This window comes from Agelaius phoeniceus, chromosome 22 (assembly GCF_051311805.1).
Source record: "Agelaius phoeniceus isolate bAgePho1 chromosome 22, bAgePho1.hap1, whole genome shotgun sequence".
Classification (NCBI taxonomy): Eukaryota; Metazoa; Chordata; class Aves; order Passeriformes; family Icteridae; genus Agelaius; species Agelaius phoeniceus.
This window is the reverse complement of record NC_135286.1, coordinates 5,865,243-5,882,632: the sequence shown is the minus strand read 5'-3', so window position 1 is coordinate 5,882,632 and position 17,390 is coordinate 5,865,243. Positions and strand designations below refer to the sequence as shown.

Here is a 17,390-nt window from a genome sequence, read left to right as displayed (position 1 = left end):
GCAGCGGCTCCCGGAGCGGGGCAGATGTGCCGGCTCGCCCCGGGTGAGGAAAACGCTGCTCGCCGGCAGCCACCGCACCCGCGCGGCTCAAGGTCAAGCTGCTGCCAGCTCCATCCCTCCGGAGCGCAGCCGGAGGGGCAGAGAACCCTCGGCGAGCGCCCAAATCCCTTCTCCCCGCCCTGGCAGGGCTCGCAGCCGCGGGTGCTCCCGGGGGGCGCAGCGATGCTGCGCTGCCGCTGACATTTCCGCCCGCCGGTGCCCGGCCAATTGGCGGGGCTGGAGCAGCCACACATGAAATATGATGATTTTCAGCAGCAGGAGGAGGAGGAGGAGGAGGAGGAGGGGGAGAGGGCGGGGGAGCCGCCGCTCGCATGCCGGGGGCTGCGCACAGCCCGGCCGGAGGCGAGCGCGGCCGGAGGAGCCGCAGCACCCCGGGGATGGCCCCGAGCGCTGAGCAGGAGGATGCCACCGCCAGCCAGGTGGGCCGGGCACGGCGGCACCACGGCCGGGGGACGCTGCCCTGGGGCCTGGGGACGCGCAGCTTTGGGGGGATGTGTCCTGTGTCCCCCCCGAGCTGATGGCTCGGCGCTGTCCCCAGAGCTGTGCCACGCACGGGGCCACCGGCGCTGCTTGGCCGAGGGATGAACTTTTTTTGGGGGGGGGTTCGGTGGGGTTTGGTAAAAACCCGGAATGCCAGCCCTGGAAGGACGCGGGGCTGCTGTGCCAGAGCTGCTCGGTTCAAACTTCGCAGCCTGGTCCTCAGTTTGATGGGAAGCACTTGACAGAGCCGCTCTGTGCCTGGCGTTAACCCTCTCCCAGCTCCGGCCGGGCTGGAAGCTGTTAATCCCGAAAAATTCACTCGCAACAAATTTAACCCCACTAAGGAACCACGGCAGAACTCCGGGAATGGCATCCAGCAGCTGCTCCTTTTTATAATGACTTTGCATTTATCCCGGAGCTGGCTGGCGAGTTCGCACTTTATTATTATTATTATTTCCCCGAAGGGGAGGGGGTCCGATTAAAAATAATAATCATACAATAATATTCCCGAGGCAACCCTGGGAGGGCAAACCACACCTCCCCGTGCTCCGACTGTGCCACCGCTGTCGCTTTATTAATTTCCCTGCGCCGTGAGTGACAGTCCTCCAGAAGTGATAATTGGTGCGCTGTGTCTTTAAAAGGTTAAAACCCTTTTCAAAAAGGCCTCGACTCATAGTGGGAAAAGACAAGAGAGGCTTTGGCTGGCTTTGGATCCAGAAAACAGCTGCTGATTAGAGTCTGCGTCTTCGGGCTGAATTTATTACATATTTTTCAGCAGCAGGGATTCTAGGAGGAAGCTTCCGTTTGGGTTTCTTGATCGTGGTTTATTTTTATTCAGAGGAATAACAGAGGAAGGATTTGTTCCGGCTGGAGCATGCTCACAACCTGCAAGACCTCCCATTATTAAACTGCCTACTTTGGGCTTTAATATCCATGTGGTATTTTTTTGATTTTTATTAGCGTTATTATTATTTGGCAGCGTGCATCTGTCTATTTTTTTTTTTTTTTTAATTTTTAAATAATTTATTCGGAGAGGAAGCTGATCTCGCAATGAGCTTTCTCCTTCCTTACTTGAAACAGGTGCTAATGAAAGAATGCAAATAGCACCGGCTGAGCCGAACATTTCATAAAGAAGGGAACAGCCACCGACCCCAAGCGCTCCGGGATCTGCCCGCTGGCCCCCGGCAAAGGTAGGCACGGGGGCTTTTGTCGCTATTTTTTTGCTGTTGTTCTCTGCGTGGATCTTTGGGATTTTTTCTCGCCCTTCCTTCCTTCCTTCCCTCCCTCCCTGGCTGGCTGCGGGTGCCCAGCCGGCCGCCCAGATTCCATTTTTCCTCCCCAGAGGTGCCAGCTCGGCGTCCCCGCGTCCCCACCGGGGGTGGCCGCGGCCACCTCGGCGCTGGGCGAGCGCCCCGAGCCCGGCGCTGTCACCGAGCCCAGCCCGGAGCCGCGGCCCCGCCACGCTCGCAGCTACTTTGCCGCTTAATTAGCCCTGGCTGTCGCATGAATTTATCGTCGCTTGACAGCAACTTCATTTTCTCCCACCGTGCGGGGAGGAGGAGGAGGAGGAGGAGGTGGAGGAGGAGGAGGAGGAGGCGATGAATTGGCGCTGGCTGGTGGGAGGCAGCGCCGGGGGCGGTGGGAGGCGATCGCGGGGTGTGACAGGGACGTGCCAGCCGGCCAGGGGCGTGCGGAGGGACACGGGCTGGGGACGTGTTGCTCCGGGGACAGCCGCGTCCTGCCGGAGCCGAGCCCGGGGCCTGCGCCGCTTCCATCCCTGCGGCTGCTCCCCGATGCTCCAGCGCGGAGAGAAATCCCCAAATTAAACAAATCGAATGAGAGTCCGAGGCTGGTTTCAGCAGCCGGGTCCCTGCTGGTGCCTGGGTCCCTGCACAAAGCGCTGCGGTTGGGGTTTTTTCCTCCTCCCGCTCGGTTTTACTCGGCTGTGGCGTTCGGGGATCAGTTTGTCCTTTGGAAGCCCGAGTTTTTCCCGCTGTCGGAGGCAGGTGGAGGCATCCGCAGCCCCTTGCGGTACCTGCCCGCGGCTCTGGCTGGGTTTTGTGCCGTGTTCCCAAGCCCGGGCTTGCAGCAGGGACTGCAGTGGCCTCTCCAAGGGCCAAATCCAGCCCTCCTTGGGATGATCGGGCTCCCCTGGCTGTGGGAGCCTCCGGGGGCAGGGATTAGCCCTTTGTCTGGAAGTTTGTATTTATATTTCGGCGTGTTTAAGTGTTACATGTTTCTGTTCTGGCTGTGCACGCAGGATATTTGCAGGGGTTTTGCTTGAGCGTTCAGGAAAGGATCTGCAAGAAAAGTTTCCCCCGATGAGTTGTGCGAGCTGAGGGTGGGCAGCACGTGAAACAAAATATTTATTTTATATAAACAGCCCCTGGAAGCTTCCTCCAGAGAGAACTTGGGAATGTCTGACCTGACAGAGGAAAAGTACCCAAAACTCAATGTGCAGCCTGGTCTGTCCATCCCTCCCCCATTCCAAAAGCAGATGATTTTTAATTAAGAATTTGATATGGGGTGTGTGTGCAGGAAAATAGGATTAAAATGTGTTCTGGAGGCAGCAGGATGGGAATCTTCCTCTGCTCCTGGTCTGGGCTGGGTGAGGGCCAGCAGCACCTTGTGTCCCCTGCCCTGCTGCTCTGGGAGACAAATCCAGGTGCTGATGGCTGCTGGAAAGCCCCAGCCTCGGGCTTTGGGATGCGAGAACATGGATTTTCCCCAAAACCTCGTGTTCCATGTGCCGAGGCAGCTGCTGCTCCTGCAGGATTCACTTCTCGCCGTGCCAGTAACGGAGTTTGCCCAATGCTACTTTTTAAATTTTTTTCTTTTGGTGGTTGCAAATCCTCTGAGCTGTACCAGAGCATGGGGGGGGGGGGTCTGGCTCTGTTCCCTCCCCCTCTGGCTCAGCTGGAGCGCTCGGATCTGTCCCGGCAGTGCCGTGTGCTGCTCCTCCCCACACCCAGCACTCGCTGTGCTCAGGGAAACCTTTGGGATGAGAAGAAAGCCCGAGTGAGTGGCGGCTGAGGGGGGGAGGATGGAAGGTGCTCTTCCTATGGAAGGTGGTGTTTTCCCTATGGAGACGTTTTCCTTATGGAAGGTGGCATTTCGCCTATGGAAGTTTGTATTTCCCCTATGGATGTTGGTGTTTCCCCCATGGAATTTGGTATTTCCCCTATGGAAAGTGGTGTTTCCCCTATGGACATTGGTATTTCCCCTATGGACATTGGTGTTTTCTCTATGGAAGTTGGTGTTTTCCCTATGGACATTGGTATCTCCCATATGGAAGGTGGCATTTCCCCTATGGAAGTGATGTTTTCCCTACAGAAGTTTGTATTTCCCCTATGGATGTTGGTATTTCCCCTTTGTAAGCTGGCATTTCACTTATGGATGTTGGTGTTTTCTCTATGGCAGTTGGTATTTCCCTGTGGAGATGTTTCCCCTATGGACTTTGGTATTTCCCCTACGGAAGGTGGTGTTTCCCCTATGAACACTGGCATTTCTCCTATGGACGTTGGTATTTCCCCTATGGAATTTGGTATTTCCCCTGTGGAAGGTGGTGTTTCCCCTATGGAAGTTGGTGTTTCCCCTATGGAAGGTGGTGTTTCCCCTATGGAGATGTTTTCCTTATGGAAGGTGGCATTTCACCTATGGAAGTTTGTATTTCCCCTATGGATGTTGATATTTCCCCTTTGTAAGTTGGTGTTTCACTTATGTAAGTCAGTGTTTTCTCTATGGGAGTTGGTATTTCCCTATGGACATTGGTGTTTCCCCTATGGACGTTGGTATTTCCCCTATGGAAGGTGATGTTTTCCCTACAGAAGTTGGTGTTTCCCCTATGGATGTTGGTGTTTCCTCTATGGGAGTTGGTATTTTCCTATGGAGATGTTTCCCCTATGGACTTTGGTGTTTCCCCTATGGAAGGTGACATTTCCCCTATGGAAGGTGGTGTTTTCCCTATGGAGATGTTTTCCTTATGGAAGGTGGCATTTCCCCTATGGAAGTTTGTATTTCCCCTATGGACTTTGGTATTTCCCCTATGGATGGTGGTGTTTCCTCTATGGGAGTTGGTATTTTCCTATGGAGATGTTTCCCCTATGGACTTTGGTGTTTCCCCTATGGAAGGTAGCATTTCCCCTATGGAAGGTGGTGTTTTCCCTATGGAGATGTTTTCCTTATGGAAGGTGGCATTTCCCCTATGGACGTTGGTGTTTCCCCTATGGAAGTTGGAGTTTCCCATATGGAAGTTGGAGTTTCCCATATGGAAGTTGGAGTTTCCCTATTAAAGCATCTCCTACATTGAGTCTGGGTTTCTGTGCTGCCTCTGGGGCCATGAACATCTTCATGCACAACCCAAACCTGGTCCAGCCATTGGGGCAGGACACCGAGGGGTTTGTCCCAGAGCTCTCAGCCCAGCTGGTGGCACCTGAGCCCTGCTGGGCCCTGCTCTGAGGCCTCTGTGACACTGAGGCCACCAAGTGTGACTTGCTGGCCCTGCATCTTTAGGATTTTTATGATTTCACCCCCACTGAGAAAGGGCAATGAAGCTGTTTTTGTCCCAGGGTTCTTCTCAGCACAGGTGGTGGCACCTGAGCCCTGCCAGGAGCTGCTCTGAGGCCTCTGTGACACCTGAGGACCAGTGGGAATTTGTGGCCCTGCGTCCCCATGACTTCTGTAATTCCACCCCCACTGAGAAAGAGAAATAAAACTGGTTTTGTCCCAGGCACTGCAGCCCAGCTCATCTGGCCCTGGAAAGGATTCTGGTCATTATTTTCCTTGAAAGAGTCGTAAAACTCCTGTAAACACTCCCAGCACTCCAAGCCAGGGCCTCCAAAGGTCTCTCCAGCATCTCTTGGCTGTTCCTGGGAATGGCAGCTCCATGGGAATGGGGAGATTTCCTGGGAAATCAGAGAGCAGCTGATGGGCCAAAGGGTTTTATGGAGCCCTGGGGGAGCCGGGGTCAGAGCGCTGAGCAGCCTCCTCTTCTTCCTCCCCCTCCTCCGCCTCCTCTTCCTCTTCCTCTTCCTCAGGTGCACTCTAATCCTGCATTTCCACCTGGATAAAATTCCCAGGATTTTCTCTGCGCTCAGGATGTGGAGCTGGTGAGGGAGGGATGAGCAGGAGAACAGGAACTCCCCTGAACCCCTCATTTCTCATAGGGCCGGCAGCAGGGGATCTGCTGGGAGCACAAACCAATCTGCATCACTCTGGGGTTAAAAACATCTTTTTTCTCTATGTCCACTCAATCTCTGCTGCTGACTCAGATCACACAGGTGGAAAATGTGGGATAGCACGGGAATAATGTGGGATAAAACGGGAATATTGTGGGATAGCCTGGGAATAGCATGGAATAGCACAGGAATGGTGTGGGATAGGATGGGAATAATGTGGGATAGGATGGGAATAATGTGGGATAGGATGGGAATAGCATGGGAATAACATGGGATAACATGGGAATAATGTGGAATAGGATGGGGATAGCACGGGAATAATGTGGGATAAAATGGGAATATTGTGGGATAGCCTGGGAATAGCATGGAATAGCACAGGAATGGTGTGGGATAGGATGGGAATAATGTGGGATAGGATGGGAATAATATGGGATAACATGGGAATAATGTAGAATAGGATGAGAATAACATGGGATAACATGGGAATAACATGGGATAACATGGGAATAACCTGGGATAGCATGGGAATAATGTGGAATAGGATGGGGATAACATGGGATAACATGGGAATAATGTGGGATAGGATGGGGATAACATGGGAATAATGTGGGATGGGATGGGAATAATGTGGAATAGGATGGGAATAATGTCAGATAGCACGGCAATAACTTGGGATAGCATGGGAATAATGTGAGATAACATAGGAAGAATGTGGGATAGCATGGGAATAATCTGGGATAGAATGGAAATAACATGGGCTAGCATGGGAACGACATGGGATAGGATGGAAATAATGTGGGACAGCATGAGAATAACACAAGGCAGCACAGGAATAATGTGGGGTAAAATGGGGATATTGTGGGATAGCATGGGAATAACGTGGGATAGCACGGGAATAATGTGGGATAGCATGGGAATGGTGAGCCCAACTCCCTGATTTATTTCCCTGTTTAAAGGTGCATGGTGATACCTGAAGAGGATTTTCCAAAATAACTTAAAGGGCTGGTGCTTGCTGCCCATATTTAGCCATGTTTTGGACCCTTGTTTACCCATAGACTTGAACCATATTTACCCATATTTCCCCCTATTCCTGACCCATATTTACCCATATTTCCCCCTATTCCTGACCCATATTTACCCATATTTCTCTATATTCTTGACCCATATTTTGAACCCATTTTTACCCATATTTCTGACCCATATTTACCCATTTTTACTCATATTTACCCATATTTCTGAGCCATTTTTACCCCTATTCCTGACCCATATTCACCCATACTCTTGATCCATATTAACCCATTTTTATCCCTATTTCTGACCCATATTTACCCATGCTCTCATTTAATATTTACCCATTTTTACTCCTATTCCTGACCCCTATTTGCCCATTTTTACCCGTATTCCTGACCCATACTTACTCATTTTCACCACATTCCTGCCCTTCCTGCAGCAGGGCTCTCAGGATCCACAGGCCACATCTGTCCCTTTAGTTCTTTAAAAAGCTCTGAAACTTTTTCATGCCAAGAATGGAAACGTTGCAGCTCCTTAAGTCAGGGATTTGCTCTTGCTGCTGTGGGAGGGGGACCAGCGTGGCCTTTTTTGTTCCTTTTTAACCTTTCTGCATCTTTACTTTTCCTCCTGTGTGGGAAACGGGGAGGAGGGAGGAGGGGGAGCCTCCTGGCCGAGCTCTCAGTGGGAGTCCCTGGCAGATTGAAAATACAAATAATAAGTTCTGACTCTAAGCCCCAACTGCAGACAGCAGCCCTGGCTGAGGTTTTGGGGTTGTTTTTGGATTTTAGATCATTATTTGCTGGGCAGGCTCTGGAGAATGCTGTAGGGAAGCAGATTTTGCTGTGGAGCCAAAGGGGGTTTGAGAAGCCACAGGGCTGTGGGTGCTCAGGGGGATTGGAGCTGTTTCAGGGGGAATGTTGCACCTGGAATGGAATAATGGGATCGTTTAACCAGGCTGGGGCAGTCTGGGCTCTTGGGGGCTCTGGGTGCTGCTGGAATCCCCAGGGAGCCCTGGGAATTGCTGCTGGGATGGTCCCCAGGAGCTGCTCCCAGCCTGGACGTGCTCTGTGTCCCACGAGGCCCTGACCCCACTCCCGGCAGCTGGGACAGGAGGGTCCCACAGGAGGATCCCGTGGGATTCCAGCGGAATTCCCAGTCCTGGAGCAGCCCAGATTTCAGTGCTGCACAATCTGTCCCTCCCTGGCTTCTCTGTGGGACCTTGGGAAGGAGCTGGGACAATAAAATCCAGGGGAGGAGCAGCCCATGGGTGGCTGGATCATCTCCTGCCACAGGAGGATCCCACAGGAGGATCCTACAGAAGGATCTTATGGGACTCCAGCCCTTCCAGCTCATTTTCCACCCCTGGAGGAGCCCAGATTTCAGTGCTGCACAATCTTTTCTCCCTGTGGGACCTTGGGAAGGAGCTGGGACAATAAAATCCAGGGGAGGAGCTGCCCATGGATGGCTGGATCATCTCCTGCCTCCCTGGGGGAACGCTCCAGCGCTGCTGCTGCTGCCTCAGGGATGGGATTTGGGCCTTTGGGGGCTGCAGGAATCCCAACCCAGCAGTGAGCAAATCCTGATGTAAGCAGGGAAGCTCTGGGATCAGCGAGCCCAGAACTGAGCACTGAGGAAGGGAGGGATGAGAAAAGCCCCTGGTGATGTCAGGGGTGAGCTCAGGGGCCTTGGAAAAGCACCTCAGACCCAAACAAAACTTCTCTGCTGCTTTTTTAGCTGCCTCGAGAACTAAAGCAGCTTTTATAACCCCTTGGGTGCTCCTGCATGGATTTGTTCCTGGTGGATGGATTGAAAATCCACAGAATTTACAGAATGACCAGGTTGGAAGAGACCTTCAAGACCATCGAGTCCAACCCAAACAAAAAGTCCAGGAGGTTTGAAATAACCAAAATTGGATTTTAGGTGGAATTTTATGTGCAGAAGAGCAGGTTCTTGGGAAAGGCTCAGCTGCACCATCCCCATCCCTGTAACCCCCAACCATCCCCCCAAAACATTCCAGCATTTCCAGTCCTCCCCAGCCAATTCCCTTTTGTGTTTTAATCCACAAAAATAAATTTATCCTCATCTCTCTGTCCTTTACCTGCCTCTGTGTTGCTTTTCAGAGTCCATCCATTTCACCCCAGACTTGGTAGCTTGGGCTCATATTTTGAATTTTCTTTTTGTTTCCTGTACTTCTGGCATCAGAGGGAATTTCATGGGAGAGTGCAAATTGCCGAGACAAACAACTTGTTTTGTTTTGAAGGGTTCCAAAGCAGTTTGGTTGGATTTTTCCTGAAAAAACAACCCCAAAACCCTCCTTGCTGCAGGGAATTTGGGGTAAAGAAGGAATTCTCCTGTGCAACAGGAATGTCCCCAAAACCACACGGTGATATTTGATTGATTATAACTTGGATTAATTAATTGGAGAGGAATTCTGTGCAGGGAATAACAAAAATCTGGTAGCTGGAAGGGGAAGGAAGGGAAATATTTATGGGTTAGAGGAGGGGCATGGGGGGGTCAGGAGAGCAAGAACTGCAGATTTTAACAAATAAATCAGGTAATTATAAAGATATCGCTGTTTTAGCCAAACAAATTGGGATTTTTGGGGTGTTGAACCTGTTTAGGTTGATGGTGAGAGCAAAAGGTGCTTCTCAGCTGGGGCAAAAATGAAATTATTTCACTCCTAATTAAGCTGGATCCATCATTAGTGGGATTTAATTTGGCTTTGGGGGGGTCAGGAGGAGCTGGAGGCAAAAAATCCTATTGGAAGTTTTGTTCCTAAGTTGCAGAAGGGGAATTGTTTTTGTTCCCCCCTCCCTGAAGGGAATCCAGGGACACAATTCCCTGGGGCAGAGATGGTCCCTGGGATTTCTGTCCTTGGGGCAGGAGGAGAAGGAACCTTGGGGTTTGGTTTGGGTTCGTCTGTGAGGCAAAAATGTCCCTGGGCTGATCCTCCCTGGCAGGAAATGCCATTTGTGTGGGGTTTGAGTGGGTTTGAGTGGGTTTGTGTGGGGTTTGAGTGGGTTTGAGTGGGGTTTGTGTGGGTTTGAGTGGGTTTGAGTGGGATTTGTGTGGGGTTTGAGTGGATTTGTGTGGGGTTTGTGTGGGTTTGAGTGGGTTTGAGTGGGATTTGTGTGGGGTTTGAGTGGGTTTGTGTGGGTTTGAGTGGGTTTGAGTGGGTTTGAGTGGGATTTATGTGGGTTTGAGTGGGTTTGAGTGGGATTTGTGTGGGGTTTGAGTGGGTTTGTGTGGGGTTTGAGTGGGTTTGAGTGGGATTTGTGTGGGGTTTGAGTGGGTTTGAGTGGGATTTGTGTGGGGTTTGAGTGGGATCAGAACAAGAAATGCCATTTGTGTGGGGTTTGTGTGGGTTTGAGTGGGATTTATGTGGGGTTTGTGTGGGTTTGAGTGGGATTTATGTGGGGTTTGGGTGGGTTTGTGTGGGGTTTGTGTGGGTTTGAGTGGGATTTGAGTGGGATTTGTGTGGGTTTGAGTGGGTTTGAGTGGATTTGTGTGGGGTTTGTGTGGGGTTTGTGTGGGATTTGTGTGGGGTTTGAGTGGGTTTGAGTGGGATTTGTGTGGGGTTTGAGTGGGTTTGTGTGGGGTTTGAGTGGGTTTGAGTGGGATTTGTGTGGGGTTTGTGTGGGTTTGTGTGGGTTTGAGTGGGATTTGTGTGGGGTTTGAGTGGGTTTGTGTGGGGTTTGAGTGGGTTTGTGTGGGATTTGTGTGGGGTTTGAGTGGGTTTGAGTGGGATTTGTGTGGGGTTTGAGTGGGTTTGTGTGGGTTTGAGTGGGATTTGTGTGGGGTTTGGGTGGGTTTGAGTGGGATTTGAGTGGGATTTGTGTGGGTTTGAGTGGGATTTATGTGGGGTTTGTGTGGGTTTGAGTGGGTTTGAGTGGGATTTGTGTGGGGTTTGAGTGGGATTTGTGTGGGGTTTGAGTGGGTTTGAGTGGGATTTGTGTGGGGTTTGAGTGGATTTGTGTGACCCCAGTGCTGCAAATGCCAGTTCTGTGGGGTTTGAGTGGGTTTGAGTGGGGTTTGAGTGGGTTTCTGTGGGACCAGAGTAGGAAATGCCATTTGTATGGGGTTTGTGTGAGTTTGAGTGGGTTTGTGTGGGGTTTGAGTGGGGTTTATGTGGGTTTGTGGGGGTTTGTGTGGGATTTGTGTGGGAGCTGAACAAGAAATGCCATTTGTGTGGGGTTTGAGTGGGGTTTGTGTGGGGTTTGTGTGACCCCAGTGCTGCAAATGCCATTTCTGTGGGGTTGTAGAGGGGTTTGTGTGGGGTTTGTGTGGGGTTGTGTGGTACCAGAGCTGCAAATGCCAGTTCTGTGGGGTTTGAGTAGGTTTGTGTGGGGTTTGTGTGACCCCAGTGGTGCAAGTGCCATTTGTGTGGGGTTTGAGTGGGGTTTGTGTGGGACCAGAACAAGAAATGCCATTTCTGTGGGGTTTGTGTGGGGTTTGTGTGGGTTTGAGCGGGTTTGTGTGGGGTTTGTGTGACCCCAGTGCTGCAAATGCCATTTGTGTGGGGTTTGAATGGGGTTTGAGTGGGTTTATGTGGGATTTGTGTGGGAGCAGAACAAGAAATGCTGTTTGTGTGGGGTTTGAGTGGGGTTTGTGTATACCCAGAGTAACAAATGCCATTTATACGGGATTTACGTTGGACTAGAACAGAAAATTCAATTTGTGTGGGGTTTGTGTGGCACCACGGCCCCAAATGCCGCTTGTATGGGGTTTGTGTGGGGTTTGAGTGGGGCTTGTGTAGGACCAGAGCTGCAAATGCCATTTGTGTGGGACTTGTGTGGGACTAGAGCAGGAAATGTCCCTTGTGTGGGGTTTGTGTGGGGTTTGTGTGGGGTTTGTGTGGGATTTGTGTGGCACCAGGGCCACAAATGCCGGTTCTGTGGGGTTTGTGTGAAGTTTGTGTGGGGTTTATGTTGCACCAGAGCAGGGAATAAAATAAATCCCATTTGTATGGGATTTATGTGGGACTAGAACAGGAAATGCCACTTGTGTGTGGTTTGTGTGGGACCAAAGTAGGAAATGCCATTTCTGTGGGGTTTCTGTGGGGTTTGTGTGACCCCAGAGCTGCAAATGCCAGTTCTGTGGGGCCCAGTGCCATGGGGAGCTGCAGGAACAGCTCCTTTCCCTCCTCTTGTAGTTCCATGCCCCAATTCCAACATCCCAAGGATGGAGGATATCAACAACAGACCTTTAGGATAATGGGATTAACCCCAGAACTCAAAGGAGTCCTGGAAATCTCGCCTGAGGAGCTGCCAGGAAGTGCCTGAATTCCCAAAATATCGAATCCAGCTGGAATTCAGCCCCTCCAGGGTGCAGGAATGCAGCAAATTGGGATAAAACTACACAAAAACTCAGGGAATGGGAGGCAGGGCTAATATTCCTTTTGCCACAGGAATTTTGGGATGCAGGAATTTTCAGGATTCAGGAATTTTGGGCTGCAGGAATTTTCAGGATTCAGGAATTTTGGGATTCAGGAGTTTTGGGCTGCAGGAATTTTGGGATTCAGGAGCTTTGGGATTCAGGAATTTTGGGCTGCAGGAATTTTAGGATTCTGGAATTTTGGGCCCCAGGAATTTTGGGCTGCAGGAATTTTCAGGATTCAGGAATTTTGGGATTCAGGAGTTTTGGGCTGCAGGAATTTTGGGATTCAGGAGCTTTGGGATTCAGGAATTTTGGGCTGCAGGAATTTTAGGATTCTGGAATTTTGGGCCACAGGAATTTTCAGGATTCAGGAGTTTTGGGATTCAGGAGCTTTGGGCTGCAGGAATTTTAGGATTCTGGAATTTTGGGCCGCAGGGATTTTGGGCCGCAGGGATTTTGGGCTGCAGGGATTTTGGGATGCAGAAATTTTGGGAGCCTGGGCCATCCTGGGCCCATCAGCTCCTGGGCCAAGCCCTTCTCAGTGCTGCTCCTGGTGGGATTTTATCCCTTGGGAAGATTTTCCAAATCTTAGGATAACATCTAGATCAGGAGGAACTCAAGGAAGCTGCAATTAGCCCTGGATCCATCGTTATCCCAGCTTTATTTTGGGATTTGGGTGCATTTTAAGGCCTGAGCCCTTCCCTGAGCAGCCCATTCTGAACAAAACTGAGAATTCCAAGGGTGATTTCCCAGCTCCCTGCCCATACCAGGTTCATGTTCCTCCCCTTGCTATTTCTGTCCATATTTATTAATTTTTTTTCCCCCAATCCATTTGGATTTTGCCACTGGAAAAGCTGCTCAGGGCCTTGAGCTGTCTGCAGGAGCCCACCCCAGCTCAAAGGTGCATTTTGGCATAAAAACCCATCAAAATCTTCATTATGGCCCAACTTCCCCGGCTGAAAAAACCCTAAAACCAACTCGGCAGTGGGGAGCAAAGGTGGAGGAGGGGGGGGGAGGATGCGAATATCCCAGAAAGTTGCAAAGTGAAGCATTCCAGAGTGGGAATAAGAGCTGGAGGTTGAATGTGCAATCACAACCTCCCTTTGTCTGCGGGCTGTTGATGGGCGAAGCTGCAATCTCGTGGCAATAAATAGATATTTAAGATAAGCTCCGGCGTGTAATTAAAGACTTCTGCCACACGGCCAGATGCGCTGCCTTTATCTTTGTGTAAATGAGAGCAGAGCGGGGCTCGGCTGCGCTGAGAGCCCAAAAAAAAAAAATAAAATAAAGGGGAAAAAAGGTTCTTTGTCCCAGTTTGCATCCGTTTGCTGCAGGGTGGGAGGGAGGGATGGGACCCAGGGAAATTGGGAATTTTAGTGCTCCAAGGGCTAAAGGGAATTAAATGTGTTGGGAAAGGTGTTGCCTTCACCCAGGAGCGTTTCCATGATTTCCCAGTGTTTGGGGAAGAAAATTCAGGGAGGGAGGGATGGAATTTTAGGGAGGGAGGAATGGGACCATTCCCTCCCCAGGAAAGCTGGAAATTGTGGCACCTTAAGGGCTAAAGTGAATTAAATGCAGTGTTGGCACTGTCAAGAAAAGGTGAACCCTCAGCCAGGAGTGTTTCCCTGATTTTCCAGTTTTTTGGGAAGAAAATTCAAGGAGGGAGGGATGGGACCATTCCCTCCCCAGGGAAATTGGGAATTTCAGTGCTCCAAGGACTAAAGGGGATTAAATGTGTTGGGAAAGGTGTTGCCCTCAGCCAGGAGTGTTTTCCTGATTTCCCAGTGGTTTGGGATGGCATTTTAGGGAGGGAGGGGTTGACCCTTCCCAGGGAAACTGGAAATTGTGGTGCTACAAGGGCTAAAGGGAATGAAATGTGTTGATAAAAGGTGAACCCTGAGCCAGGAGCCCTCAGTTTCCCTGATTTCCCAGTGTTTTGGGATGGAAATTCAGGGAGGGAGGGATGGGACTGTCCCTTCCCAGGGAAACTGGGAATTTCAGTGCTCCAACAGCTGAAAGGAAGGAAATGTGGTGTGGGCACTGCTGATAAAAGGTGCACCCGCAGCCAGGAGCATTTCCCTGATTTCCCAGTGTTATGGGAAGAAAATTCAGGGAGGAAGGGATGGAATTTTAGGGAGGGAGCAATGGGACCATCCCCAAACCAGGGAAACTGGGAATTGTGGTGCTTTAAGGACCAAAGGAAATGAAATGAGTTGGTAAAAGGTGAACCCTCAGCCAGGAGTGTTTCCCTGATTTCCCAGTGTTTTGGGGAAGAAAATTCAAGGAGGGAGGGATGGGACCATCCCCAACCCAGGGAAACTGGAAATTTCAGTGCTCCAAGGACTAAAGGGAATTAAATGTGTTGGGAAAGGTGTTGCCCTCAGCCAGGAGTGTTTTCCTGATTTCCCAGTGGTTTGGGATGGAAATTCAGGGAGGGAGGGATGGGACTGTCCCTTCCCAGGGAAACTGGGAATTTCAGTGCTCCAACAGCTGCAAGGAAGGAAATGTGGTGTGGGCACTGCTGATAAAAGGTGAACCCTCAGCCAGGAGCATTTCCCTGATTTCCCAGGGTTTCAGGATGCAATTCAGGCTCCCCAGGGCTCTGCCTCTGCCTCTGCTTTGGGACTCCAGGCCCAGCTTTGTCCTCATCCCACAGGAGGGGTGGGATCACAGCTTTGGGCTCAGCCCAAGCTCTGGAGCAGGTTTAGCCCCAGCAGCTCCCTGGGAGGGAATTTTGGGATCACTGAGGTTGGAAAAGCCCCCAGGACCATCAGTGCCCACTTTGTCACCAGCCCAGAGCAACATCCAGGTGTTCCTTGGACACCTGCAGGAGTGGGGACTCCAAACCTCCCTTCCAGTGCCACATCTGACATTCCAGAGGCAAATCCCCCTTTCTGTGTCCCCCAGGCCTGCAGCAGGACCCAGGGCACAGAAATCCTGGGAAAATGAGCCCTGGGGTCTTGGGGATGTTTGGAACTGCCAGGAAGGCCTCAAAAATATCAAAATTCTCTTGGGTCTGTGAACTCTGCAGCTCAGCAGGGTGGGAAGTTGGAAGCAGCAGGGGTTTGGCCAAAAATCCACCTGAGCAGGGAGAATTCCATCCTGGACCCCCTGGGCCAGGGAGGTTTTGTTCCAAGCAGTGCCTGTGTCCTTAGTGGGGTCTGGTTTGAGCTTTTCCAGCACCACCTTGGATTTCAGACCCTCACTTTGGGCTGGAATCCTTAAAAAAATGGATGAGAAGTGATGCTGTGTTTTGGGGATAAAAAACTGGGGAGGGGGAGAGGAAAGCAGAATTTCTTTGGGGATTTGTACCCCAGGGGAATTCCTGCTGGAATCTGGGATGGGATTTGTACCCCTGGGAATTCCTGCTGGAATCTGGGATGGGATTTGGACTCTGGGATGGGATTTGGACTCTGGGATGGGATTTGTACACCTGGGAATTCCTGCTGGAATCTGGGATGGGATTTGGACTCTGGGATGGGATTTACCCCCGGGGGAATTCCTGCTGGACTCTGGGATGGGATTTGTCCCCAGGGGAATTCCTGCTGGAATCTGGGATGGGATTTGTACCCCTGGGAATTCCTGCTGGAATCTGGGATGGGATTTGGACTCTGGGATGGGATTTGGACTCTGGGATGGGATTTATCCCCAGGGGAATTCCTGCTGGAATCCGGGATGGGATTTATTTGGAATTTTTTGGGTTTATGTACTGGACTTTTCCCTTCTGTTTCTTAACAAGGTGGAATTGTTGGATACAGTTTTTGAGTAATTTTTTATGGGATTCCTTTCTGTTTTTCAATGAGCTCTTGGTGTTTTGCCTCTGTTCTGCCACTCCTCTCCCACTTAGGCCAGCCCAAATCCTCTCTAAGCTCAGTATTTGTACCTTGATCCTGCCTAACGCTGACTTTAACTCAAATATTTGATTCTTGGATGTTTTTCCGTGTTCCAAACCCCACGAAATGGCAGAGCCAAGTTCCCACCCAACAACCCCACTCTGCTTTTTGGGAAATGGGTTTTTCCCAGGCTAAACCCTTTTAAAACCCTTAAAGCTGCATAAGCAGCTTAAACCCAGCTAAAGCCTGAGATCATTTTAAACAGCTTGTGCCAATAGAGAGACTTAGATTATCTTAAATACCTTAAACAGATCTGCAGCTTTAGGGGGGAATTTGGCCAGATTTGGTTGATTATTTGATTTGGGTGATTTTGGTGTCACCACTGGGTGACTCTGCCCAGCCACTGGCTGGGAGACAGAAATTCAGGGAATTTTGGGGTTTCTTTTTACGTTTTGGATGTTTGTTTGACAGTTTGACTGCACACATGGCAGGAAAATCTGAATTTGTGACCTCAGCCCTGCCCTTGTGCTCAGCTCAGGTTCATCTGTCATTCCTGGACCTTTGGGGTTTTTGGGATAAATCTGCAGCTGATTTGCAGGAAAAAGTTGGATTTTGTTGCACCAGGTGAGGATTTTCAGCACCTGGGGCTGCCCTGTGCAGTCTGGATTCTCCTAAATCACTTTTAGAGCTTTGAAAATCCCACCTTCAATGCGGTGCCATAATTAAACCTCATTAAAAATGGGAATAAATGGGGGAAGGAGTCCAGACCGAGGGATTTCTGCCCATTCCTCACTCCACATCCCCCCAGTGTCCCTGGGGGATCTGATCCTTCCATTTTTTGGAGATGGAAAATCAGGATTAACTCAGGCTCAGAGATTTGAAGAGTTTGGTTTATTCCTGAATTAAATCAGAGGAGTTTCACTCACCTGGGGAGCCGAGTTGTTCCCACAGAGGCAATTTCTGAGAGCTGATGGAGCAGCAGCCCCTGGAATATTTTCTCCAGGAGATAAAACCCCCCAAAGCTGAAAGGAAAAACCATCAGGGAAAATTTCCACTTGGAATTCCTCAGCTGGGGAAAGGAACTCAGGCACTTCCCTGCTGCTGGAATGTGGGATGGGATTGGCACCCCAGGGAATTCCTGCTGGAATCTGGGGTGGGATTGGTACCCCAGGGAATTCCTGCTGGAATCTGGGGTGGGATTTATCCTCAGGGAATTCTTCCTGGATTCTGGGATGGGATTTGTACCCCTGGAAATTCCTGCTGGAATCTGGGTTGGGATTGGCACCCCTGGGAATTCCTGCTGGAATCTGGGATGGGGTTTATCCTCAGGGAATTCTTGCTGGATTCTGGAATGGGATTTGTACCCCTGGGAATTCCTGCTGGACTCTGGGATGGGATTTATCCCCAGGGGAATTCTTGCTGGAATTTGGGATGGGATTTGGATTCTGGGATG

At 50.7% G+C, this 17,390-nt stretch overlaps 1 protein-coding gene across 4 annotated transcripts in view; it reads left to right on the top strand.

Moving 5' to 3' along the window:
- Positions 1-353: 353 nt before the first annotated feature.
- Positions 354-17,390, top strand: part of HIVEP3 (HIVEP zinc finger 3) — a 354,592-nt gene continuing 337,555 nt past the window's right edge. For 2 of the 4 annotated variants that reach the window (XM_077189806.1, XM_077189803.1), the window contains exon 1: positions 1,144-1,730. The gene's annotated coding sequence lies outside the window, so the exon portion shown is untranslated. Of the gene's footprint in view, positions 480-1,143; positions 1,731-17,390 lie in introns of those variants that run through there. The other 2 variants (XM_077189804.1, XM_077189805.1) reach the window with 2 other exon arrangements.